General features: G+C 47.6%; 1 protein-coding gene across 1 annotated transcript in view; it reads left to right on the top strand.

Annotated features, from left to right (window-relative positions):
- IQCK (IQ motif containing K) overlaps nt 1-6,083 on the top strand; it is a 165,769-nt gene that overhangs the window by 156,747 nt on the left and 2,939 nt on the right. The gene's annotated exons all lie outside the window — the stretch shown is intronic.

Consider the following 6,083-nt stretch of genomic DNA (forward strand, 5'->3'; position numbering starts at 1 on the left):
ATGCTGGGAGGGATTCGGGGCAGGAGGAGAAGGGGACGACAGAGGATGAGATGGCTGGATGGCATCACTGACTTGATGAATGTGAGTCTGAGTGAACTCCGGGAGTTGGTGATAGACAGGGAGGCCTGGCGTGCTGCGATTCATGGGGTCGCAGAGTCGGACACGACTGAACTGAACTGAAGTGAACTCTTTAGCAGCACTTCAGCTTGTATTTCTACAGGCCACTCAGGAGAGAAGAAGTTACATTTGTTGAGTACCTGCTACATATCAATTCCTGCACTGGGCACTTTAGGTACATTATCTCCCTAATCTTCCTAAGGACTCTGTGAGGGCAAGATTATTTCACTTATTTCAAACGAGGAAATGAGGCTGGGACTGGGTCACCCAGCTATTAGATGGAAGAGCCAGGATTCAAACACTGGGTCCACTTGTCTCCAAAATCGTCCCTTCTGTGAACAAGCAAACTGTTCTAGCATACATTTCATTAATATTTTTTGATTGGTCACCTCTACTAAGGCTTCCATGAAGACTCATTTGGTAAAGAATCTGCCTGCAATGTGGGAGACCTGGGTTCAATCCCTGGATTGGGAAGATCCCCTGGAGAAGGAAATGGCAACCCACTCCAGTAATCTTGCCTGGGAGATCCCATGGACAGAGGAGCCTGGTGGGCTACAGTCCATGGAGTCACAAGAGCTGGACATGACTTAGCGACTAAACCACCACCACCACTCTACTAAGGCAACTCCACCCTGGGTAGAGCTCTCCCTGGGGTCTCCCAACATCCTAACACTGGGTCTGCTGATACCAGGAGGCCAGCACCCCGCCCCTCCAAACTCTGCAGCTCCTCACCTTCCTCCTCTTTTCCTCTCCCCACCTCTGTGCTCTGCCTGATCACAGTAACACCATGCACCTGTTGATGCTCTGACAGTCTGTTTTTCTTCTGCCTGGTATATTTTCTGATAATTATTTTAGAAAAATTTTCCCAACAGTATAGCAATGCATGTATATTGTAGACATTTGGGAAAATGAAAATTCACCCATTTCTTTTCAATCATTTAATCTATGTTTAGTTTTTTGTTGTTGTTGTTTAGACAGTTAAAAAGCTGGGCTGCAACTTAGTTATGAACGTAACTTTTTTTTATAGGGCAGTCACATTTAAAGGATGTACTATGAACAGCTCACTCAGGAACAAACGTAAACTAGGAGTCACGTGTTTTAATTTTTTTTCACTTGTGTTTTAAAAAAATTTTTTTTCAGAAAGGCAAGAGGGAAAACTGGGGCAGAGATGGCTGAGTGGAAGAAACTAAATTCTGCTTTACTTTCAGAGGAATCAGCTTGGTTGGCTTTCGACACCACCAGACAGAAGCCACAGTGTCCCCTCTGGGGACATTGTTAACTTTGGGAATAGAGCAATAAATTTGCATAATCAAAATGTACAGGAATTGTATAAATTCCACTGTATTTTGCCCTTGGCTTGTCTCCTTGTTCCTTTAAACTTTGCAGAAGCACATTTGCAATGGCAGCCTCCTGTTTTATGAAGTTTATAAAGTATCAGATATCTATTCATTCCCCAGGGGTTGGGCATTGTGGTTGTTCCTAAACTGTCTATGGGGGAAGCGAACTTTATTATGTCTTTATTACAGAAATCATCTCGCTAGGGGGAGACCAAGACCCTGGAGAGGGTAAGGGCGTGAATGCTGGAGCCAGGCAGCCCACAGTGTGACCCCAGGCCCCTCGTGCATGCCTCCGTTTCCTCATCCATACGATCACTGGGAAAAGAATAGCATGTACCTCACTGCTCCTTTGTATGTGCAAAGGGCCCAATGAGCACCAGAGAAATGCTGTTTTATTATTTACCTGGAATCCTAAAAACTGAGTGCTAACCAGATTTAAAAAACATATTTTAATCCTTGTACGCATACTGCTGACTTGAGAGTGTGAACCAGTCTCTGCTTTGTAACCTCCGGGCCCATCTCTGCGATGGGCAGAGATGAAGCAGCTTCTCTCTCTGGTTTGTAAGCATCTCTGTGCTGTACTGTGTGCTGTGTTCAGTCGCTCAGTCGTGTCCGACTCTTTGCAACCCCATGGACTGTATTCCGCCAGGCTCCTCTGTCCACGGGATTCTCCAGGCAAGAATACTGGAGTGGGTTGCCTTGCCCTACTCCAGGAGATCTTCCTCATCCAGGGGTCGAACCCAGGTCTCCTGCATTGCAGGCAGATTTTTTTTTACTGTATGAGCCACCAGGGAAGCCCATGAGTACTGGAGTGGGTAGCCTATCCCGTCTCCAAGGGATCTTCCTGACCCAGGAATCACATCCTCCTGCATTGCAGGTGGATTCTTTACTAGCTGAGCTACCAGGGAAGCATCTCTAATTCCTTGTTAATTTTCCTGCCTCTCCCTCTAGGCTGTGAGCTCCTTGAGGTCAGAGACTGTGCCCTGAAAATAGTAATGGCTAATGTGCAGTGCGTGTTTCTGTGGATCTGACTCAGTGCTGAGTGACCCCTTTGCGGGTCTTGTCTCAATTGCCGACCCCCAAGCCTTTAGGAGGCAGGGCACCTCTCAAACGTGGGCCCTCGGGAAACAGGCCCTGAGTGATGGCTGAGCGATACCGTGCTCTTTCCCAAACTTGTCACATCCAGAAGGATCACTCAAAGCACAGTGGTGTGAGCAGTCCTGATTCCCAGGCCTCACTCTCCGAGATTCTAATTGTCAAGGTCTGGGACCCTTTGCACTGAGGCCACACGTGGGCAACTCTGAATGAGCATCTGGGTGACCCTCCCTGCATCTTAGGCAGCTTCTCTAACCACATCTGGAGTTCTCAGCTCTGTGACCGGCTGGAACCGGAGAGTGTAGGGGGGTGATCGAGAGGCGGAGAATGTAAGCGGGTCTCATTAATATGCGAGGCCTTTCTTGTCACAGTTCCTTTGACTGAAGCTGAAGGGCTGGCGCATCACCCGGGATTTTCCACTCTCTCAAGCCCTTCCGGAACTGGCTGCTCACCAGCCTGCCGAAGGGAGACAAGGACAGCACAGGGGCACGGAGGCAGCCGTCCATTCGTGATGGAAGCCAACCTCAGGATGTCTCTAAACTAAGGTGGAAACTGGGGTCTCTCATCTCCCCGCCTGCTCCTCCCCGCTGCCTCTTCCCTTGCTCTGTCCTTCTCCTGAATAACCTATCTGTGCAAGGTTCTGTTCCATCAAGACCAGGAGGAGAAAAACCACTAGGGAGAGGTTTTATGTTTCTTAGTTTTTCAGCAAAGTCATCCTTGTACATGGTTCCCCTGGCTACGGGTATATAGGATAAAGCAGGAGGCTGAATGAGCATCAGTGCCGTCGCCGTCTTCTCTGGCAGTCACTTTGAGCTCACAGCTGTCTCTCTGGGTGGTTAAGGGTGTTAGGGTCAGGAGGCGTTTAGACACTGTCTCCTGATTTCCTGCTGTGACTGACACATGAGAATCAGCTTGCTTCCACCCCATTCACGCCCTCCCAAAAGGCTTAAATTGCTCCTTTCCATTCCTTTATTAGTTGACTTTGTAATTTCAAGTAATACCCTGCCATCTTATTACCTTTTATTTGAGGAGGGAGACATATACATAATAACAGCTACGATAAAACACATATAACTTATAAAGCAATTACTCATGTAACCATCATCCCAGTTAAGCAAGTGGAACTCTGTGGGCACTTTTAAGGCTCCCCTCCCCCTACGAAGCCACTCACCCTAACCTTAGTGATGATCATGATCTTGCTTTTCTTTAGAGCTCTTCTCATCTTTATAGGTATCCCTTAACATCTAGATGTGTTAAAAGTAGGATCACACTCTGTGTTACTCTGTGCCTCGCACCCTTTCCTTCAATACTGTAAGCTAACACAAGCTGACATGAGTAGTTTCATTCGGGTTCACTGCTGTATATTCACCAATCCAGGAAATCAGCGTTTATTGATGCAGTCAGCTGGTGATGGACTTTTGGGCTGTTTCCAGTTTTTTCTGCTGTCATGAACATCTTCATTCATGTGTGCCAGTGAGCAAGGGCTTCTCTAGGGGCTGGATAAAGAAGTGGAATCACTGCCTTGTGGGGGATGCACACACTGTTTCACTTTAAAATGTCAGTTTGCCAGTGTGTTTGCACCAATGGACTGTCCCGACCTCCAGAGAGTCTGACTCGATCGGCCAGCGTGAGGCTGGGCACCAGGAGTGTTCAGAGTTCCCGGTGATCCCATCAACTTCAGTTAGTGTCTTGACACTCCAACTTGGAAGGAGTGTCCCTAGCATCCCTTTTGACTCTTCTCCCTCAAGATTTTTGTATAATGATCTGAAAGAGAGAGGAGCTTTACCCAGGCAAGGTCAAAATGTGGAGCTGGGGAAGAGCATCTCAAGGCGTGACAGGACTGGTTAAAATCCTGGGACAAAGGAAAGGCATGCGGGTGGATTCTCCCAGCAGGGTTGAGGAATTAAAGAGTTCCCAAGGGCTGGGAACTCCTCCTGTCAGCCAGTTCCTCCTTCCTCCCATGCTACCAGTAGCCTGAAGTGTCTGTCTGACACTTGTAGGCCAGAGAGAATGTCATTCATACGGCTTATATATTGAGACATTGAGGCTCCTGTGACCTGCTCTTAGGGTCTTTGTAGTCACGTTTCCTTAAAGAAACCCTGGTTTGGGTTTCTTGACCCTGCCTGAATCTTAGCAATATACAAGAGCTTTGAATGAATACTGATGCCTAGGCTCCAGACCAATTACATCAGAATGTCTGGGGAGAGACCTAGGTACCAACAGGCTTCAGAATCTACCCAGGTAATTCTTAAATGCAGCCAGGATAGAGAACCAGTAGTCAGTGGGTCTCAGCTTTATCCAGTGTCCAACAGAATCACCAGGGGACTTGTTAAGAACACACATGGCTGGGCTCCGCTTGCCTGGGGTAGGGGTCTGGATGTGTACTTCTAGTAGGTTCCCGGTAATGCAAACATTTCTGGTCCCCAACCACATGTGGAAAACCACTGTACACTGAGGGTTTCCCTGCGTATTTCGTGGGGATCCAGGGCTGCCACGTGCTGAGCTGCTCCATCCGGCTGTGTGAGCCCCCTTCTACCTCAGTATTACGTTATCAGGCTGGTAGCTTGAAATCAGCCATGGAAACTGGCAAATGCTACAAATCAAAACTCTGCCACCCCAGTCTGTTGCTAAACATTTCATATCCTAGTTCATGTTATGGGCCCACAGGATAATTTTCCCATGCCTATAGGTTCCTAGTATTAAAAATATTTTTCTGGTTTGAGTTATTAATACAACTAATAGTAGTTCACAAAGCCAATTAAACACATTCTAAAACTTGATAGTTATTAAATATGGAAAGTGAAGAAGACTCTGGGGGACACCAGCATTTCAAACTGCATCCCTGTTTGGCCCCTGGGGATTTTTTACGCCCTGGGCAATGCCAGGATGGGGAAACTAACACTGTAGGCCCATTCAAGGAAGCCAAGATTTGGAAATTGATTGTCTTTGAATAAAACATGACCAAGAACTCTTGGGAAGTCTTCGTGTAGCCCCAGTCTGAAGTCCGCTGGGCTAGCCTGTCTAGCCCACTGCACTGCATGTGATGGGGTCCATGGCCAGCCTGTGACCTCAATCACTGGGAGGTCAGGCTTGATTGAAATCTCTGCTGTACATGGTACCAACCCCCCAAATACCCTTTCCAACTTGAACACTGCTCTCCACACATGACCAGAGCCTGTGGCCTTGCTCTGAATAACCCTTTAGGCATTAACATCGGGGGCAAGCACTTGGACACTAGAAGCAAAGATTTATTAAAAAGAGAGGGTCTTTCCAAATGGATCCCCACCCGCCAGGAGATTGGATTTCCGTGCATCTTGGAGGAGGGCTTTTTATCTATCGGGACAATTTCCCTTACAAAACAGTCCCCGTTGTGTGTTCACCTAACTTTCCTGTTTGGCCAACTCAGGAAATCACCCGGATCACATTCTCGTCCGGTCCATGAAAGACAAGAAAAGGTTCTCTTCTGGCCGTGCACTGACCCCAGTGTCGTCCTGAGTTTTTAATTTTGGGTGGTGGTGGGGGGAACAGGGTGAG

This window comes from Bison bison, unplaced genomic scaffold (assembly GCF_000754665.1).
Source record: "Bison bison bison isolate TAMUID 2011002044 unplaced genomic scaffold, Bison_UMD1.0 scf7180017864072, whole genome shotgun sequence".
In the NCBI taxonomy this organism is placed as follows: Eukaryota; Metazoa; Chordata; class Mammalia; order Artiodactyla; family Bovidae; genus Bison; species Bison bison.